Source organism: Pipistrellus kuhlii, unplaced genomic scaffold (assembly GCF_014108245.1).
Source record: "Pipistrellus kuhlii isolate mPipKuh1 unplaced genomic scaffold, mPipKuh1.p scaffold_m20_p_19, whole genome shotgun sequence".
Taxonomy (NCBI): Eukaryota; Metazoa; Chordata; class Mammalia; order Chiroptera; family Vespertilionidae; genus Pipistrellus; species Pipistrellus kuhlii.
Genome location: NW_023425504.1, coordinates 16371241 through 16390320, shown reverse-complemented (window position 1 = coordinate 16390320; position 19080 = coordinate 16371241). Strand labels below are relative to the sequence as shown.

The window sequence follows — 19080 nt, the reverse complement described above, 5'->3', positions numbered from 1 at the left end:
ATTGATATATATCACATATCCTCTGCCCAGTTTTTAATTGGATTGTTGTTGTTTTTTATGTTGAATTATCTGAGTTCTTTATCAATTTTGGATATTGCCTTTGTGCCGTAAGAGCAATGTCGGTGGGGTTAATTGGCTGGTAGAGCCTGAGCAGGTGGGCCAAGCCTAGGATTGGGCGAAGGTTCATCTCTGTGGGGTCCTTTATCCACTCCTTTTCCTCAGGGACTATTAATAACATTTTCTAGAATTTGAGTTTCTGTCTTAGATGTTCACTTTAAAAAAAATTATAAGGGAACAATTATCTTTTTTCTTGCTTATAGCAGTTACTTATTTCTGTGTAGAACTGTCACAGCAGGATGAACTCCCACCCCCATGCAGTCCTGGGAAGGATGCAGCCTTGGGTTTGGTGGGATGACTGTCAGAGGCTGCAGCACTAGAGCACAGGAGGTAGGTGGTACCAGGCAGTGGCATGAGGAGTGGGGCTGGTGCCAGGGATGGAGGTGCTGCCCCTGGCCCTGCCACTCCTACTGAAGTTCCTTGCCTTGTTCTGTCCATGCTGAAGGCTTCGCCTGAGCCTCCTCTCCGTCTGGATGCTCCTGCAGATATGGCCTCTTCGTGCCTGCCATCAGTGAGACTGGAAGATGGCCTGGGTATTGAAGATGAATGAGGTGATCAAGTCCAGGCCAGTGCATGATTTCGATGCCAATCTCTCTGGCATTGGGTAGGAGCAAGACACTTAGCACCTACAGCATGAGTGATGTCTCGGCTTGCCCTTCTTCAAGCAGGAAGATTCCAGCTTTGCATTAGAAGGTGAACCTATCCCCCCTCTTCCTTTTCAGCATGTCATGTGTGCTGCAGTGTCTCCAGTAGTAAAACTGCATGAAGAAAAGCTCAATTACCTGAACCAAGGTATAAAATTTGGATGCTGGAAAATCAGAAATGGGAGAGATGCCTGAGATCATTGGAAATTTGGTGAAAAATATCTTAAAAGTTATATTGCATGATAGAGAGTATGCAGAGCATCAGCAACTTGAAAGTTAGAAGTGAATTGCCCAGGAGTCAAGACTTCTTGATTTAGGAATTCCAGTGTCTGTGGGAATAATTGACACAAGGACAAATCCAAGCCAGTTAAATGCAGTTGAGTTTCTGTGGGACCCTGTGAAGACACACATCTGCTTTCATTCAGATACATTGCATCCGCACGTACTTCACTCCATGGAAGAAGCAGGGAAGTGAAAAAGGAGTGCCGTTTAGCATCCAGGTAGACACCTTTAAGCAGAATGAAAATGGAGAACACATAGATCATCTACACTCAGCTAGCTGTCAATTCAAAGTTTTTAAGCCTAAAAGTGCAGACTTGAAACAAACAAACAAACAAACAAACAAACATGACTGAGAGAAGATGGAGAACAGAACTCCTCACGAAAATGAAAAGTATCAGTCATCTTGTGATACCACAATCCTCACAAAGTGTTCTCCATGGCCAGATACTCCCACAGGCTATGTGCCAGATACCCCCAGGCAATGTGAATAATAGTCCCTCTACAATACCCCTTTTACCTCCCCACAGAGGAGCACTTGCCTGCCCCTGACAGTAATTCTTCCCAAAATCCTCAGGGGGATGGAGTTTCACAGATCTCTAGTGAACAACTTCAGCCTTCAGCCATGACCCAGGAAACAGGAATGGCTGCACAAAAACAGATTCTCTTCCTACGCAAGACTATTTTTCAGTTTTTCAGGTGCTGACTAATTAAAACTGACAAAGGAAGATTTAGTCCAAATTTGTAGTACAGCGGGTGGAATTCAGCTCTATAATTCACTGAAGTAAAGGTCGGTTAGGCCGCACTTAACCATCTATGTCTGCCAGGAGTAGCCAGGCAGCAGCAGGTTGTAGGCAGTGGAGCTGAGAATGGTTGTGGGACACCCTCCGTTTATCATTCAATCTACTTAGAAGAAATGTTGCCCTAGAAGTTGCTCGAAAACTTGCAATGCTGTTTAATATTCCTTTCTACCAAAATAACCAGGTTTACAGGCAGGGTCCTACTGGTATTCACATTTTTGTTAAGATCATTTGGTTCAGAACTTTCAGGATGAGGTTTTTTTTTTTTTTTTTTTTTTTTTTTTTTTTAATTCTCCACAGTAAAAGTTGAAAATAGTGATGGTATCCACATAATTTTGAGGTGATTGATGTCTTATGTAGTCTGAACTATATATTCAGTTCCAAATAAAGTCACACTAAAAATTGTGTGAATAATGAATCCAAGAAGTCATGGGATTAGAAACTACAGTATGAAATATTTCATATTGAAAACACAAGATGACCTTTCTGATGAGCTGTATGAGAGGTGAATCACCTCACTGTCACTGCCATAGCCAAGCATCCTTGTGAGTGTAGACAGGTCCGGACAGCACCTGTGCTTGGAGGCCAGGGTGCAGGCAGGGCTGCCTGCCTCTCTGGCAGAAGCCCGTAGATAGAGTTCCTAGATGCAGCCTTTGCTGTATTTTCCCACTGTAGGCAGTTTGGAAATGAGTATTAAAAACATATTTGTAGATATTTGCCTTCCTGTGCCAGTTTGGCCTTTATTGCCTGAACCTTCTGCTGACCTGGGGCTGTGGGACAGTGCTGTTGTGGAATCTGCAGAGAGATGTGATGCACTGATACCATGATTGGTGGTCAGGTTTGGTGCCTTCTCAGAAGAAATTTATGGGTGTGAGTCTTATGTAATCATGCCAGATTGGGGAAGAGTCAAGCAGGAAGACAGCTGGAAGGGAGCTGCATTATCAAGAGTACCTTGGTGAGAGGATCAGTGTAAATCTTAATAAGTACAAAGACTTTTGTGCTTTTGCTCTGTCACAGATTTATTGAAAAGCTTTTTACTTCTGCTTCATTTTTAGCTTTTTGTTTCTGGTGTTCATTTTTGAAGCCCCGTTGCCCTTTAAACTTATGTGTTTTTCTTTCTCTTTTCCCCAGTCCCTCTGTCTTCCACTGCCCTTCCTAACTCACCCAGCACCGCCTCCTTAAACATTTTTAAAGCTCTATCCTAGACATTGAAAGGAAGTGACCTAAGCAGGAGAAAAAGTATAGTTTCTGACTTGGTGTTAAGGGGTCTTTGTTCCACAAGTTGAAATTATTCTTGGAACATTACACATCATAAATCAAATACTAAATTGTACCACGAAAATTCCTTACAGTTCTGAAATATCGAGCTTTAGTGCAATCATGAGTAAATATTCTGGTGTTATTTAGAGGCTTTTTTATACACCTCATAATAATTTCTTTTTATGTAAAAAGATTGCCTCTTTCACAGAACCAAATGCTTGTCTGCTTTTCAAAGGGAACCCATTGTTTTTGCAATTTTTTCCTACTATCTTTATCTCTTCCCTTCACTCAAAGCTTTTCCCAAAATTCACCAGCAAGCATTTTTGAGGTCTCTGGTGTAGCACACCCAATTTGTTTTTAGACTTCACTTCCATTTTAATTATAGCATCTCTGTACATTTAACTGGGTGTCTTGGTTTTGAATGTATTATTTGATCCTTATCTTTGTCCAGGCAGAAGTAGGAAGGAGTCATTTTGAATTTAACATCTTTCCCAGAAGATAAACTACTTCAGTGGGTAAAAGCTTTGACATTTTGTTTTATTCATAAAGGAGTTTGTCTGATACAATGAAACACTCTGTGTAAATATTTCTATCTTTGTTTTAAAAATATCTATAACTCCTACAGACCCCAAAGCAGAAGTGCCATCGGTTCTATCATTTTCCCTTTGCTTTTGTGTGACCACATGTTTTTTGTACCAATCACTTGGGAAAGAAGTGAGCTTCTATTAATTGTTTTAGTTTTGCTTGTCTATTTAGAATTCCTTTTTTGAGTCTCGAGATTTATGGAGCAATAAATGCCATTTAATGCTGTGTGCTATTTTGAATTCCTCATCGGGTTTTAGAAATGGGGTAAAGTAATTAAAAGCTCATCAAACTTGAAATTACACCAAGTGGTGTTGAGCATTATTCTGTCCCAGTGAAACAAGTTATGACGCCAGCAAATTTGCTACTTTTTTTTATTTAATCCTCGCAGTAGGACAAGGTTACTGATTTTAGAGATAGAGGAAGACAGAGAGAAACCAAGAAATATCCCTGTGAGAGAGAAAAAACAATTGCTTTCCTGTTGAATATGCCCCAAACGGGAACCAAACCTTAACCTAGGTACATGCACTGACTGGGAATCGAACCTATGACCTTATGGTGCACAAGTGTATATTTTAACCAACTGAGCCACATTGGCCAGGGTGCTATTATGTTTTTGTTTATAAAAAGGATGTATACATTACAGTATAATAAATGTTTTCTGATTGTTTTGAAAAAAATGAAGATTATTATTTTACTCCCATCATCATTTACCCCCTCTATGCCCTCCCCACTCCTTCCCCTCAACCCATGATCATACTGTTCTCCATGTTTAGAAGTTCTCTTCTTTTCTTTTTTTTTCTCAATCCCTCCATACTGACCCTCTAACATCCATCCCCACCAGAGTTGTCTGCCTACTCTCTATCTATGACTTGGTCTCTGTTTTAATTTGTTCATTAAATTCCACATATGACTGGCAGATATTAATCCCTTATCAGATGTATCATTGGGAATATCTTCTTTCATTCAGTGGGTTCTCTTTTCATTTTATTGATAACTTCCTTTGCTGTACAAAAACTTTTTAGTTCAATTTAGTCCAATTTGCTTATTTTTTCTTTTGTTCCCCTTGCCCAAGGAGATATATTAGAGAAAATATTGCTCAGAGAAAGGCCTGAGATTTTACTGCCTATGTTTTCTTTTAGAATGTTATGGTTTCAGGTCTAACATTTGTCTTTTCTTAATTCTCATATGTTTTTATTGATTTTAGAGGAGGAGAGAAGAAGGAGGATAGGAGGGAGGGAGGAAGACTATCATGGATGTGAGAGGGAAACATTGATAAGTTACCTCTGTTATGTGTCCCAACTGGGTATCAAACCTGCAACCTAGGTATGTGCCCTGACCAGGACTTAGACCTGTATGGGATGATATGCCAGCCAACTGATCCACCTGGCCAGGGTTAACATTTAAGTCTGTAATCCATTTTGACTTAATTTTTTTAAATCAATAATAACTTTATTTTTTATTGTTTAAAGTATCACATATAGTAGTACATATACCTCCTTTCCCCCACCGTTGACCTTCCCCAAACTTCCCCTACCCACTATTGCATGCCCTCATCCCACCCCTCCCCCACAGTGTCTTGTGACCATTGGTTGTGCTTATATGCATACATACAAGTCCTTTGGTTGATCTCTTTACCCCCCTCCCCAACACTCCCCAGCCTTCCTGTTGTAATTTGAAAGTCTGTTTGGTGCTTTACTTCCTCTATCTTTTTGTCCATCAGGTCATAATGTTTTTTATTTTCCATAAATGATTGAAATCATGCCTGGCTTATTTCACTTAACATAATGCTCTCCAGGTCCATTCATGCTGCTGAAAATGGCAAGAGTTCCTTCTTTTTAATAGCAGTGTAGTATTCCATTGTATAGATGTACCATAGTTTTCTAATCTGCTGATGGGCATTTAAGCTGTTTCCAAATCTCAGCTATGGTTAATTGTGCTGCTATGAACATAGGGGTACATATATCCTTTTTGATTGGTGTTTCTAGTTTCTTGGGATATATTCCTAGAAGTGGGATCACTGGGTCAAATTTTCAGTTTTTTGAGGAAACTCCATACTCTTCTCCACAATGGCTGCACCAGTCTGCATTCCCACCAGCAGTGCACGAGGGATCCTTTTTCTCTGTATCCTCGCCAGCATTTGTCCTTTGTTGATTTGTTGATAATTGCCATTCTGACAGGTATGAGATGGTACCGCATTGTCATTTTGATTTGCATCTCTCTGATAATTAGTGACTTTGACCATCTTTTCATAAGTCTCTTGGCCTTCCTTCTTCATGCCAGCCCCAACAGCCACGGATTTTTCTAGGCGCAGACTTCCCCAGGTCTCCAGCTCCAGCTTGCGCGTTTCTTTCTCCTGCCAGGACCACCGACCCTACTTTATCCCAGGTGAAACCTGACCTTTTCTTGAGGGAGTGTAGAGCTCTTTTGAATCTGCGTGTTTGTGCCAATTGGGGACCAGTGTTCTCAGGTTCCCAGCTGTTTAGTGGGTGCCATAATTGTAGATTTCCTGGGCTTTTCAGGCATCTGATAACATCTACTTTTCCTTCAAGATGCAAGGTCTTCGTGTCCCAGCTGGTCCCCCTGGGAGGGAACCCAGCAGCAGTGGGGGTTGCTTGGAAAGGGGAGCCCTGTCCAGCAGTCTTCCACAGTTTCCTGGAGTATAGCTGTCCCTCAACTCACCAACAAACACTCCCCGTGCGACCACACACTCTCCCTTTGTTTTCTCATTCACACACTATCTTGTAGTCTGCCTTCCTGTCGGCAGCCATCTTCTCAATAATAACTTTCAATGTGCATTTTGAGTTTATTCTAGTGTATGGTGTAAGAAGGTGACCTAGTTTCATATTTTTTTCTCTTATCTGTCCAATTTCCCCAACACCATTTATTGATTAGATGGTCTTTGCCCCATTGTATATTCTTGCTTCCTTTGTCAATTTAAATTGACCATAAAGGCATAGGTTTATTTCTGGGCTCACTGTTCTCTTCCATTTATCTGCATGCCTGCTCTTATGCCAGTACCATGCTGCTTTTATTACTGTAGCCTTGTATCTCAGACTTTGTTCTTCTTTCTCAACATTGCTGTGGCTATTTGGGGTCTTTTGTGGTTCCATATAAATTTTTTTGATCATTTGTTCTACTTCTGCAAAATACATCATTGGTATTTTGATAGAAATTGTGTTGAATCTAGAGATTGTTTTGGGTAGTATGGGCTTTGAGTATTTTGTGATTAGATATGGATCATGCAAAAAATCCTTATACACTTTATTAATAGGAAGCAATTTATAGGGTCATCTGCTTGCATATTAAGTAGAAAAACAATCACTAGAAATTTATTGTGCACTGATTATGTGCTTAGAATTGTGCTAGATGCTACTACATTAGGAGAAAAAATAACCAAACCAAAGACAATGTTCTTCATTTCTTGACTTTCCTACTCTGAATTCCTAAATCCATGAAAGCAATATCTCTCATTTGGCAATAAGTTATATTGGTGCCTTGGGTACATTTACTTTTTCCTTTTTTCAACTTAAAAGACTGCATCAGTCCCAGGGTAAAGTGAAAAGTAAAGTGAATCTATCTATCCCAGATATAGACAACTGATGGAATCTCATGCAGCAGGGCAGGAGGGGAGTTCCTTGTAATCACAAGATCAAGCAGCCACTGTATAATAAGCACACACACACACAAAAAACAAAACAAAACAAAACAAAACAAAAACAACAACAACAACAACTATTGTGGTTAAATTAGAAATGCTTCCAGGGAGGGAATAAAAATAATTTTCTTGCTCTAATGCTGGTTTCATAAGAGGGATAAAAATCTTGGCTTCCAGGGCTGGAGGTATTCACCTCTTCTAAAAGTATGATATTGCCATCTTAAGTTCTAGCTAATGCTTGCTGCAAAAGTTGTGATGGAACGTCCTGAAAATAGTTATAGAGACTGATCAAATATGCTAAAGTTTAATTTTCTTCCTATTTTGGGCTGATAGGTTTCAAATTGAAAGGAGAGGACCATCACTGAACCTAATTTTTAAAAGTGCCTAATGGAATCATAGCTTTCCAATAGATAATCCATAAAAATATTTATTAAAATGTTAAGCAGAGGTATTTTCTTTTTCGAGGTGGTTAATTATTCCAGGTAAAATATATTAATTATAAACAGTGGCAGAAAACAATTACAAAACAGTCTTGAATTTATAAATTGAGGTAAGGGATTAGTAGATTGGATGATTCTTTCTAAAATCTATTTAGCTCCTCTATTTCATGGATCCATTCCTCATTTGTCTGTGAGCACATCCTATATAATAAAGATGGAATATGAACATTGATCATCATGCCATAACAAGATGGCTGTACCCACAGCGGAGGCAGGGATTCTGTAATACAAGATGGATGCACCCACAGCGGTTCTCATAATGAGCCTTAATAAGCAATCAGCTGGGACTTGAGGCTGCATGGCGCTGGGCTAGTTCAGCCAGGGGACCTGAGACTGTGCCCTCTGACTTGTGGGGCTTAACCGGGAACCTCAGGCAATGCCCCCCTGCCCTGGCACTGGGCCAGGGGACCTCAAGCAGTGCCCCCCACCCTGTATCCAGGCTGGGGGACCTCAGGATGCATCCCCCACCTGGTGGAGCTTGACAGGGAACCTCAGGCCATTCACCCTGCCCCAGTGCCAGGCCGGAGGACCTGAGGCCGTGCACCCTGCCATGTGGGCTTTATGGGGTACCTCAGGCTATGCCCCATGCCCAGCAGGGTTTGAGGGAGGTGGGGCTGGCCAGGTCTGGATCTAGCCCAATGGGGATGAGGCCGGCTGGGTATGGGTCTTGAACGATTTTGAGGCTCACATGGGTGTGAGGGGACTTGACTCTGGTTCCTGTGGCAAGTTCCAGACTCTGACAGGAGGAAGATTTTCATATACATTTTACTAATTTTCGTTCATCTCTGACACTTCTATTATAGAGAAAAGGCAAATAGCAATATTAAAATAGTTCCTCTAATTAATTCCCTTTTAATGTGCTTAAATTTTGTGTACCAGGTCACTAGTCCTATGTAATAAAAGAGTAATATGCAAATTAACCATCAATCCATCACAAAGAGGAAGACTCCCATGGCCAAAACATGGTGATGCCCAGTCCCCTCAGTCCCTCCGGAGTCCCCCAGTCCTGGGAGGGTGGCCACTGAGAGTGGGCAGAGATGAGGCAAGCGTCCCATCCCAGCCACAGAGGGCCTCTTGAGGACAGGGGGGCCAGCTCATAGCTTCCGAGGCCGAGCACAGGCCCAAAGAGGAGATGGCAGGCCTGCCTCTCACAGAAGCAGCATGCCTCTCTTCTACCACCCAAGGAATCGGCATGGGTCCCTCCCCACTCATTCTCCCTCCATGCTCCCATGGGAACTGGTGGCTCACTTCTGCCTCCCATGGAAGCAGCATGGCTCCTGTGGAAGCAGCGCGGCTCCTGGTGCCACATTGTGGTTCCCAATGGCTCCCATGGAAGTGGTGGGCAGCCTACTGTGAGCTATATCTCGCGATGGGCTGCTAGTATAACAATAAAAGTATAAAAAAATAATTCCTTCCCATGGGTAGCAGACTTTTTCATGTTCTCATTCTTACAAATGCACATTTTCTCTGTCTTTAAATAAAACTCCAGTTTCTATTTAAATGTGTGTTTATGCATTATCCACCTGCTATCTTGCTCTTTTAAGTCATTTACCTCCTGTCTCACCGGTTTCTTAGAAACATTTTGGGAAGTGGTATTTAAACTCTCCTACCTTGCCCTTCTTTTACTTACTACTTTCAATTCTCAGGACTCACAATTTTAGTCTGAGACAAAGAATATCATGTAACCTATATTTCTCTAATCTGACTTATTTTTAAATCATTTTCATATCACTTTCCCTCATGATCCATAGTTATCCTGACACAGCTTGTACTTTTTTCTAAATGAAATTTGTTTCTTACCCCATTCTGTTTTCAATGCCTGGCAGAGGACAGGCTTTCCTGAAAGCACAGCTGCCTGGCATTATCTGTACTTATTGGTGACCCAGAGAAAGGGTTTGTTTTAAGCACGTATTTACTCCTTTAGTGAGGGAGGAATTTCCACCCTAGGGTATGGCTAAACACACTTAACAATGGACAGATGATATTGGCAGTAGTTAAATGTTACATTATTACAGCCCAGGGGAGGAGCACACAACATAACACACAGAGCCACTTGGGGAGGCAGGTTTTATAGTATTAAGAGGGTGTGGTGCTCCCTTCCTCCAGTTTCCACAGGAGGATATGCTTGGCTTGTTGAGATAATTCTGTGGGTTGGTTAGGAACGGAGGGATAAGCAGGAACTGTGCCTGGTCTCCTTGATAAGGAGGGGATTTTTTTGTGCTTATCTGTGGGAACGTACTATAGAGGTGAACTTGCCATTAGACGATTTGAAGCCCTCCCAGTTTCACCAGATGTCAAGGCTGCACATAATATTGGGCCTTAATTTTAAGCCTATACCGCAGGGTATAAGCAACCAAAGTGGGCAATGGAAAGGGAAGGGTAAAATAAGGACCTGTGGAAGATAGTTTGTTGACCTGAGATTTGACTTGTTGGGTAGTTGAAGGCCAGAGAACAATACTTTTGTGGGTAATACTGATCTTCATTCCTCTCATCCAGGTAGGAGTTTGGGCTGGTTGTGGAGTTGGACACAACCACCCTTTTTTTCTCTAGTCCTACCATGGGGAATTAAATTGGGTGGGCGTAGAAATATAATATTCAGTCATGAAATTAAAATTGAGAGCCCAGAACATAGTCTAACATAAACATGAAATCAAATGAACTGGTGTTTGGTGGAATTAAGTTTTTGTATCCAAAACTTGGGTATCCTTTGTCTGGAACTTGCTCTTTCTGACACAGTGTTCATATTCTAAAACCTCGGTCTTGTAGCTGCTGTGATTACCCCCACTTACCCCTCATTAAATATTGTGGTTCCATCTCTTTTCTCCTGTGGGCAGTCTCTTTAGGCCTCCTGAGGTGACAATTAGCTAAATTTAGGAATCAGTTTGTGCTTATGTGCTAATAAGAGAAAGCAATGGATTCACATTCCCTTCCCAAGGGGCATATGTACATTTAAATGGTGCTTTACAGAATACTTACCCTAACTCTGCTAATCAGATGAAAAATTAGTACTACTCTATGGTTCGATACCCAGGATATGATCTCAAGCTATTTGATTCAGACCCGAATCTATAATTGCTGTAATGACCTTGCAAAAGCTGCTTAACACTTTCTGTGCTTCAGCTTCCACACATGTAAAATGAGGGTGATAATAGCTAACACATATCAAGCAGTTAGTATGGGCAGGTGCTGTGCTTGCTAAATCTCATTTGATGCTTACAACATATCTATGAAGTCCATATTGCATTTTATTGTACTTCCCAGATTTTTTTTCTTTCGAATTGAAGGCAAGACCCTTTACCAGAAAAAATATTATGACCTTCTTTACTGCAATACTTGCTTTATTATGGTGGTCTGGAACGGAACTCACAATATCTCCAAAGTATGCCTGTAAGTATCGTTGTTACCACTATTTTCACACATGAGAAAAATGTTAGTATATCTAGTCTTTAAGATCTCATAATTAGAACAATAACACATTTACTGAGTACTAAACTGTATGCTAAGAAATATTCTAAATGGTCAGAACACATCTCACTTAATCTCTACAACTGCTAAGTATATTTTCTGAATAATACAGCAAGTCAAGTCACTTAGGTCCAATTTCCTCATTAGCAGAATAGGGATAACAGTACTCACCTTTTAAGGTTGAGATAGCAGTTTTACAACCTCATGAAGTTGCAGGGAAGATAAGATGAGATAATCTGGGGAAAGCTTAAGCACATAGTACATGCTCATTAAATAGTAGCTACTATTTAATTCTTTAGTTTGCTTTCCCTGGAAAGGGGCTGGATGTGTCAATGGTTACTTGCATCCACATTTTATATAAGACATTTTATTCTTCCATTTCCTATTTCTGTACAGACAAGCATTCCTTTGGCATGCTTACTAAAAAGAAGCCACAGCTCACAACTTCCACATGAACTGTTTACTTGTATAGTAGCTGCTCCATTTCCACTAATGGATGCAATCATTATTTAATAACAAATTTTACACAAAATACCTGAAAATATATCTTCTGTGTGTTTCAAGAATGGGTCATGGTTCTGTTTTGAGACTGGGCTGTGGTACTGGTAAATGTTAATGAAAGCATTTATTTTTTAAAAATATATTTTATTGATGTTTTACAGAGAGGAAGGGGAGGGGTAGAGAGTTAGAAACATCAATGAGAGAGAAACATGGATCAACTTCCTCCTGTGCACCTGCCACCGGGGATGTGCCCGCAACCAAGGTACATGCCCTTGACCGGAATCGAACTTGGGTCCCTTCAGTTTGCAGACCAACGCTCTATCCACTGAGCCAAACCAGTTAGGGTGATGAAAGAATTTACTGATTGTGATGTAACATGTTACTCATGCTCACCATGAAATTATATATGAATAATACTTGAGTGCTTACTTTGTGTCAAATGCCATAAGATGTGAATAATTATATATTTATGTCTCCTACTCCTCTCAGCCTCCCATGATAGTTATCACGTTCTATTTTACAGAGGAGGAAATAGAGACTTAACTGGATTAATTAACAATGTTATAAAGCTTGGAAATTAAAAGCCTGAGCAAGTGCCCTAGCCAGTAACTCAGTGGTTAGAGCATCAGCCTGCAGACCAAAGGTTCTTGGGTTCAACTCCAATCAAGGGCATGTACCTTGGTTGCAGGCTCAATTCCTGCCACCTTTGGGGCAAGTTTAGGCAACCAATGGATCTATCTCTCTCACATCAATGTTTCTCTCTCTCTCTGTTTCTCCCCTCCCCTTTCTCTCTCTTAAAAAAAAAAAAAAAGCAATGGGAAAAATACCTCCGGTGAGAATTAACAACAAAAAGCCTGAGCAGCTACTTCTCTTCTCTCCATTCCAGTCTTGGTTTGTTTCTGATCTACTTTCCAATATATAGTAGTATGTACTAGTATGAGCTCTCAAAAAATAAAATTATCATCTTTCTTTTACAAAAGAAATGTAGTAAGAAATTTCCTGTCAGTCTCTGAGAATATTGTAAAATTTATTTTTAAGCCTATAAATTAAGAATCACAAAAGGTATAACAGATTTTTGTTGTTTTATGTTACAATGATTTAAATTGGTTTGTCTTAAAGAGTATTCTGAATGGGACTTTAGGCCTTTTGAATAATCTTTGATAAAACAGTTCTATGTCCAAATATGTTTGGAAAATTCTGCATATTTTATCCTTTTATTGGAGTTTGATAATATCAATTAATGTTTTTTAAAAATGTAAGAGGTCTTTCAGTAAAGATATCTGTTTAATTATGTGTAATTTTTGATTTTTAAGTTTGTCTTGTGTCTTTTTTTGTTCCTGTTTCTTTACTAATGCCTTATTTTGCTTGCACTGTTTTTGGGTTATTTTCCTAATTATTGCCATATAGATTACAATTAGCATGTTAACTTAAAACAATATATTTTATATTAATACCAACTTAATTTAAAAAATTTTGCTCCTGTATAGCTTCATTTCATGCACCCTCGTTTGTGCTTTTATTGTCACACAAATTACATCCATGTGTATTTTCTGCCTGTCAAACAGATTTGTAATTATTGCTTCATGAAATGTCTTAGTTTCTCCTTCATTAAAAATACTTTTGCTTCCACAGAATTCTTTGTTGATAATCTTTTTCTTTCAGCCCTTTGAATATAGCATCCTATTGCATTCTCGCCTCTGGTTTCTCATGAGAAATTGGCCATTAGTCTTATTGAGGATCCTCTGTGTATGATGAATTGGTTGCCACTTTCTGTTTTTAAGATTGTATCTATGTCTTTAGACAGCTTTATTTTTATGTGTCTTGACTTAAATTTTTAAAAAATTCTCCTACAGGGAGTTTGTTGAGCCTCTTAAATATCAGAGTAATGTTTTTAATCAAGTTTGGGAAGTTTTATGCCATTGTTTCTTCCCATTTTTTTTTCTGACTCTCACCTTTCCTTCTTCTTTTGGGACTTTCTATATGCATTTTTTTAATACTTTTGATGGCATCCCACAGATCTCTTAGGCTGTGTTAATTTTATTTTATTTCTTTTCCTACTACTCAGACTGGATAATTTAATTGGCCTGTATTCAAGTTCAATGATTCTTTTTTTTCCCCTGCCTTCTCAAATCTGATATTGAGACTCCTTAGTGAATTTTTAAATTTTAATTATTTACTTTATAATTCAAGAATTTCTATTTGACTCTTTTAAATATCTATCTTTTTCTTTAAATTCTGTCATGTGAGATATCATTTTCATACTTTCCTTTTGTTCTTTAGAAATGGTTTCTTTGAAGATATTTTAAATAACTTATTCAGATGTATTTGTGTACTATGCCCAATTTCAGGGCTTCCTCAAGGTTAGGTTCTATTGATGGCTTTTTTTTTAAAATATATATATTTTATTGATTTTTTACAGAGAGGAGGAGAGAGGGATAGAGAGCTAGAAATGTCGATGAGAGAGAAACATCGACCAGCTGCCTCTTGCACACCCTCTACCGGGGATGTGCCCGCAACCAAGGTACATGCCCTTGATTGGAATCGAACCTGTGAACTTTCAGTCCGCAGACCGATGCTCTACCACTGAGCCAAACCGATTTTGGCTGATGGCTTTTTTTTAATGGGCTTTATTTTTCTATTTCATTTAATGCCTTATATGGTTTTGGTTGAAAACCGGACATTTAAAATAATATAATGTAACAACTATGGATATCACATTCTCCATATTCCCCAGGTTTACTATTTTGGCTGTTTGTTTGCTTGGTAACTTTTCTGTACCAATTCTGTAAAATCTGTTTGTTTTTTTTTTGTTTTGTTTTTTTTTTTGTATGGCCACAGAAATCTATTCCTGGTTAGGTCAGTGGTTAACTAATGATTGGAACAAAATTTCCTTAAATGCCTGGAATCAATGCATTTCTCCATCTTTGCTAGGGAACTCTGTATGATTGTTGAAGCATGCCTTCAACACTTAGACAGTTAAAAACTCTGCCTTAGTCTTTCTTGCTTCTGCAGAGCTTCAGAGTAAGCAGTGTTAAGAAATAAGGCCTTCTCAGATTGTTCTTAAGTATGTGCAAAGTTCTTGGCATGCACACAGCCCTACACACATGGACTTCTAGATTCCAGGAATATCTATATATAAAAGCCTAAGTTAGGGGTGTCGAACTCAATCAGAGAAGGGGCCAAAATCTAAAATCCAGCCTAAATCGTGGGCCGAATGGTTTACTGAACAGTCATAAACTGTCATTGTGATGGAAACGCAGTGGAGTGCAGTGATGACAGCGCGGTGCGGGCCACATTGCAAGGCCTGGCGGGACGGATTTGGCCCGCGGGCCTTGTGTTTGACACATGTGGCCTAAGTGACCAAAGGACTGAATGACTGACCAATCAACTGGTTGCTATGACACACACTGATCACCAGGGGGAAGACACCTAATGCATGAGCTGCCCCCTGGTGGTCAGTGCACTCTCACAGTGGGAGTGCTGCTCAGCTGACCAATGGATGACTCATGGCTGGCAAGTGCAGCTGCAGAGGTGCAAGCCTCTCTCACCTCCAAGGCAGCGATACCTAGCATTGGCGGCAGGCGCAGCAGTGCTGGGATGAATGGGAGCAGTGTGGTGCCCTGCCTGGGCTCAGGCTCCTTCCAGGATGCCTGCCACTTTGTTTACTACTACACCCCTTGGGGGATGTCGGACTGCCAGTTTCAGCCCGATCCCCACAGGCCAGCAGGGATGGGGCTGAAACTGGCAGTCCGACATCCCCCAAGGAGTTGCAGATTGCAAGAGCGCACAGGCCAGGCAGAGGGACCCTACTATTGCACAAATCTGTGCTCAGGGCCTCTATGATTTCATAATGTTTCTAAGCTCTATGGACATCTGTAGGAATCTCTTTCACATCCCGCATGGAAAGAATTCCAATTCAGGGTTCAGGTTCTGGAGAAAGGTCACACACAAATGAAGAGACTTGAAGAAATTCAATGTGGCGATATGGGGGGGTCAGGCAGTAGTCCAACTCTAGTGGGAGAACTACGCCCTGCCATCCCATTTATTGAGGCTTTGGGGAAAATATCTTAGGCAAGATAAACAAAAATTTACATGTATCCCTTTGGCAGGAAATAACAGAAACTTACATGGGACAAACAAGGTGGAGGCTGCTTCAGCTAACAATGTCTCAACTAAAGGGTGAGTGGTTAGAGCAATTAAGGTTCTTGACCAGCCTTCCTGGCTTCCTGTCAACATCTCTCTTTTAGTGAAACTGATTTGTTTCTGGCAGACATCCTATTCAAAAACTTTTACTTTTAAGCTTTTTTGGTTGATCTTCTGTTTGCCTCAACTGGTACCCACTGCTCTAGGCCCGTGGTTGGCAAACTGTGGCTCGCGAGCCACATGTGTTTCTTTGGCTCCTTGAGTGTGGCTCCTCCACAAAATATCATGGCCTGGGCAAGTCTATTTTGAAGAAGTGGAGTTACAAGAAGTTTAAGTTTAAAAAATTTGCCTCTCAAAAGAAATTTCAATCATTGTACTGTTGATATTTGGCTCTGTTGACTGAGTTTGATAACCACTGCCCTAGGCAACCACAATTGGCTGCAATTGTTTTTGATCAAGGCCCTGAACAAAAGATTTTCACAATGAATAAGCTCTTAAAATAAAGACATTCCTATAAGTGTGATCTTTCAGGGAAAAGCCAACAGGTCAAATAATAATAATTCTTTGTGAAAGGGTTTTGGAAGGATTTCTGATTTCATATTGCTGACTCTGGTCTCTGCTTTTGGTTTTTACCATGATTGGGCTGTTGGTTTTCAAGAGTACTGCTGATCTGCGGGAGGGGCACATAAGAATAGGTAAGTTTAAAACACCACAAAGTTTGCTGTTATTACTGAGATTTACCTGTTTTTCTTTTTCTTGAATAGCTATTACACAGATTGCTGCAAGAATTTGGTTAATTTCCAGGGTTCTGAAAAAATGGATTTCATAATTTTTTGCCAGTTTTCATTGCTTTTATGGAGGAGCAATTTCTTAGAGGTTTTTACTGTGTCATTTTTGCTGATGTCTCTTTACCACATGATCTCAAACTCTTAGGCTTATTAGTATATCCAATTGAGCTAAACAAAGACATACTGTGTGAGGATGTTTTATGGCCTTTTAAATTTGCCTAATATTTTTATGACATGGATATAAAATATAGAATGTCATTGGGCTATTTCTTGATCATATAATAAATCATATTTTATTTATTTGATCTTTGCAGTGAGAATCAAACACTGAGGATATTTTAATAAATAAAATTAAAATGACACAATTCTCATTACCATAACCCAGCTAAGTACCCATATGTGCAGAATTTAGATTTTTTAAGGTTTATAATATGAAGTCCAAAGACTGGGAAAATATTATGCTCTAATTAATTCAAGATGACTGACTTATTTGGAGTAGTGATATCCATATATAATATCTATAAATAATATCCATATATAGTACCTATATATACCTATACTAGTGGCCCAGTGCATGAAATTTGTTCATCCTCAGCCCGGCATGAACCCTCTTCAACCTGGGACCCCTCAAAGGATGTCCTACTGCTGGTTTACAGGGATTGGGCCTAAACTGGCAGTCAGGCATCCCTCTCACAACAAGGGACTGCTGCCTCTAGCCACTCACCTGCCTGCCTGCCTGATTGCTCCTAACCACTCTGCATGCTGGCTTGCTAGCCCTCAACTGCCCCCCACCGCAGGCCTGCTTGTCCCCAAATGCCCCCTCCCCCCACCAGCCTGATCATCCTCAACTTCTTCCCCTGCTGGCCTGCATGCTCCAAACTGCCCCTCCTGCTGTCCTGATCACCTCCAACTGACCCCTACTGATGGCCTGCTCATCCCCAAATGGCCCCCCTACTGGTCTGCTTACCCCCAACGGCCCTTGCCATCCCATCCTGGCCTAATCACACTCCACTCCCCCCCTCCAGCAACCCAAGGTCCAAGCCCCTCCTTTTTTTCTTTTTCAGCACCTCCTTGAATGGAGGCCAGGGCCAGCTGGAAGCAAGTATAAGTATCTAGAATTTATTTATCTTCTGTAATTAAAACTTTGTAGCCTTGAGTGGAGTCCAGGGTTGGCCAAGGTAGGCGGGAAGCTTGGCTTCCTCCATTACTGGGGACAATCCAAGCCTCCTGCTTGCTCCAGTTCTATGGCTGTCACCATTTTTGTTGGGATTTATTTATCTTCTATAATTAAAACTTGGTAGCCTTAAACGGAAGCCAGGGCCAGCCATGGTGGGTGGGAAGCTTGGCTTCGTCCATTGCTGGGCAACCCAAGCCTCTTGCTTGCTCCAGCTCCAAGGCTGGCCTCCATTTTGGTTGGGTTAATTTACATATTCACTCTTGATTGGCTGGTGGGCATGGCTTGCTGTAGCGGAGTGATGGTTAATTTGCATGTTTCTCTTTTATTGGTGTAGATAGTATTTTATATAGTATTTATAAATCCATTAACCAATAAGTATAATATTCATATATATTACCTATAATATAGTTGGTTTGATGAAATATGTTCTGTGTGTAATCTGAAAAAAAGGGAGAAGTGATTTTTTTTTTACATTTTAATATAAAAGGGCTTTGGCATCCTTTCCATACCTGTAGTTCCATTACATATTTAACTATAATTTTCCAAACTATGAAAAAATGAAATAAAATTCTAAATTTGGGTGAGACTGTCGGAAAGCCTGAATTTGAATGTAAAAGAATACTTTTTTAGGATGGTAATAACTACTTGTGGGTGATGAGGTTGATGGCTTTTTTAACTTAGAGTGGATAACTAGATGATTCTTCATCTTATTTTATGATCACAATAAAAAAAATATGGCATGAATTGTCATGAAACAGATACTTAAGCTATATATACACTTTTGTAAGGCTAGGGCATTATTATTTACCAAAAGTAATATCATTTAAAATGAATATAACATTAAATGAGAAGTGACCATATTTATTACCTAGCTGAAGATTTAAAGAATAAAAAAGTGCTTACCATCAATATTTTTTTTCTGTTGTAACACCACACATTGCAGTGTTACAAATAGGAGTAAAGTATCCTGTATTGATTGCTTTTTTTTTTTTTTTTTTTTTACAAGACGGATATCAGTGAATGATATACAGGTTACCTGTTCTTTCCATTGTGTGCCTGGAATCAAATAAAGTGAGTATGTGAGTCATGAAAGCAAAACTTGGTAAATAAAAAATGGGCAGATGCATGATAGCTGTAATATTATTTGTATCTTAACATAAGGATTT

General features: G+C 39.9%; 1 pseudogene; it reads left to right on the top strand.

Moving 5' to 3' along the window:
* The first annotated feature begins 641 nt into the window (after window positions 1-641).
* On the top strand, window positions 642-2184 carry LOC118722135 (annotated as a pseudogene).
* Window positions 2185-19080: the final 16896 nt, after the last annotated feature.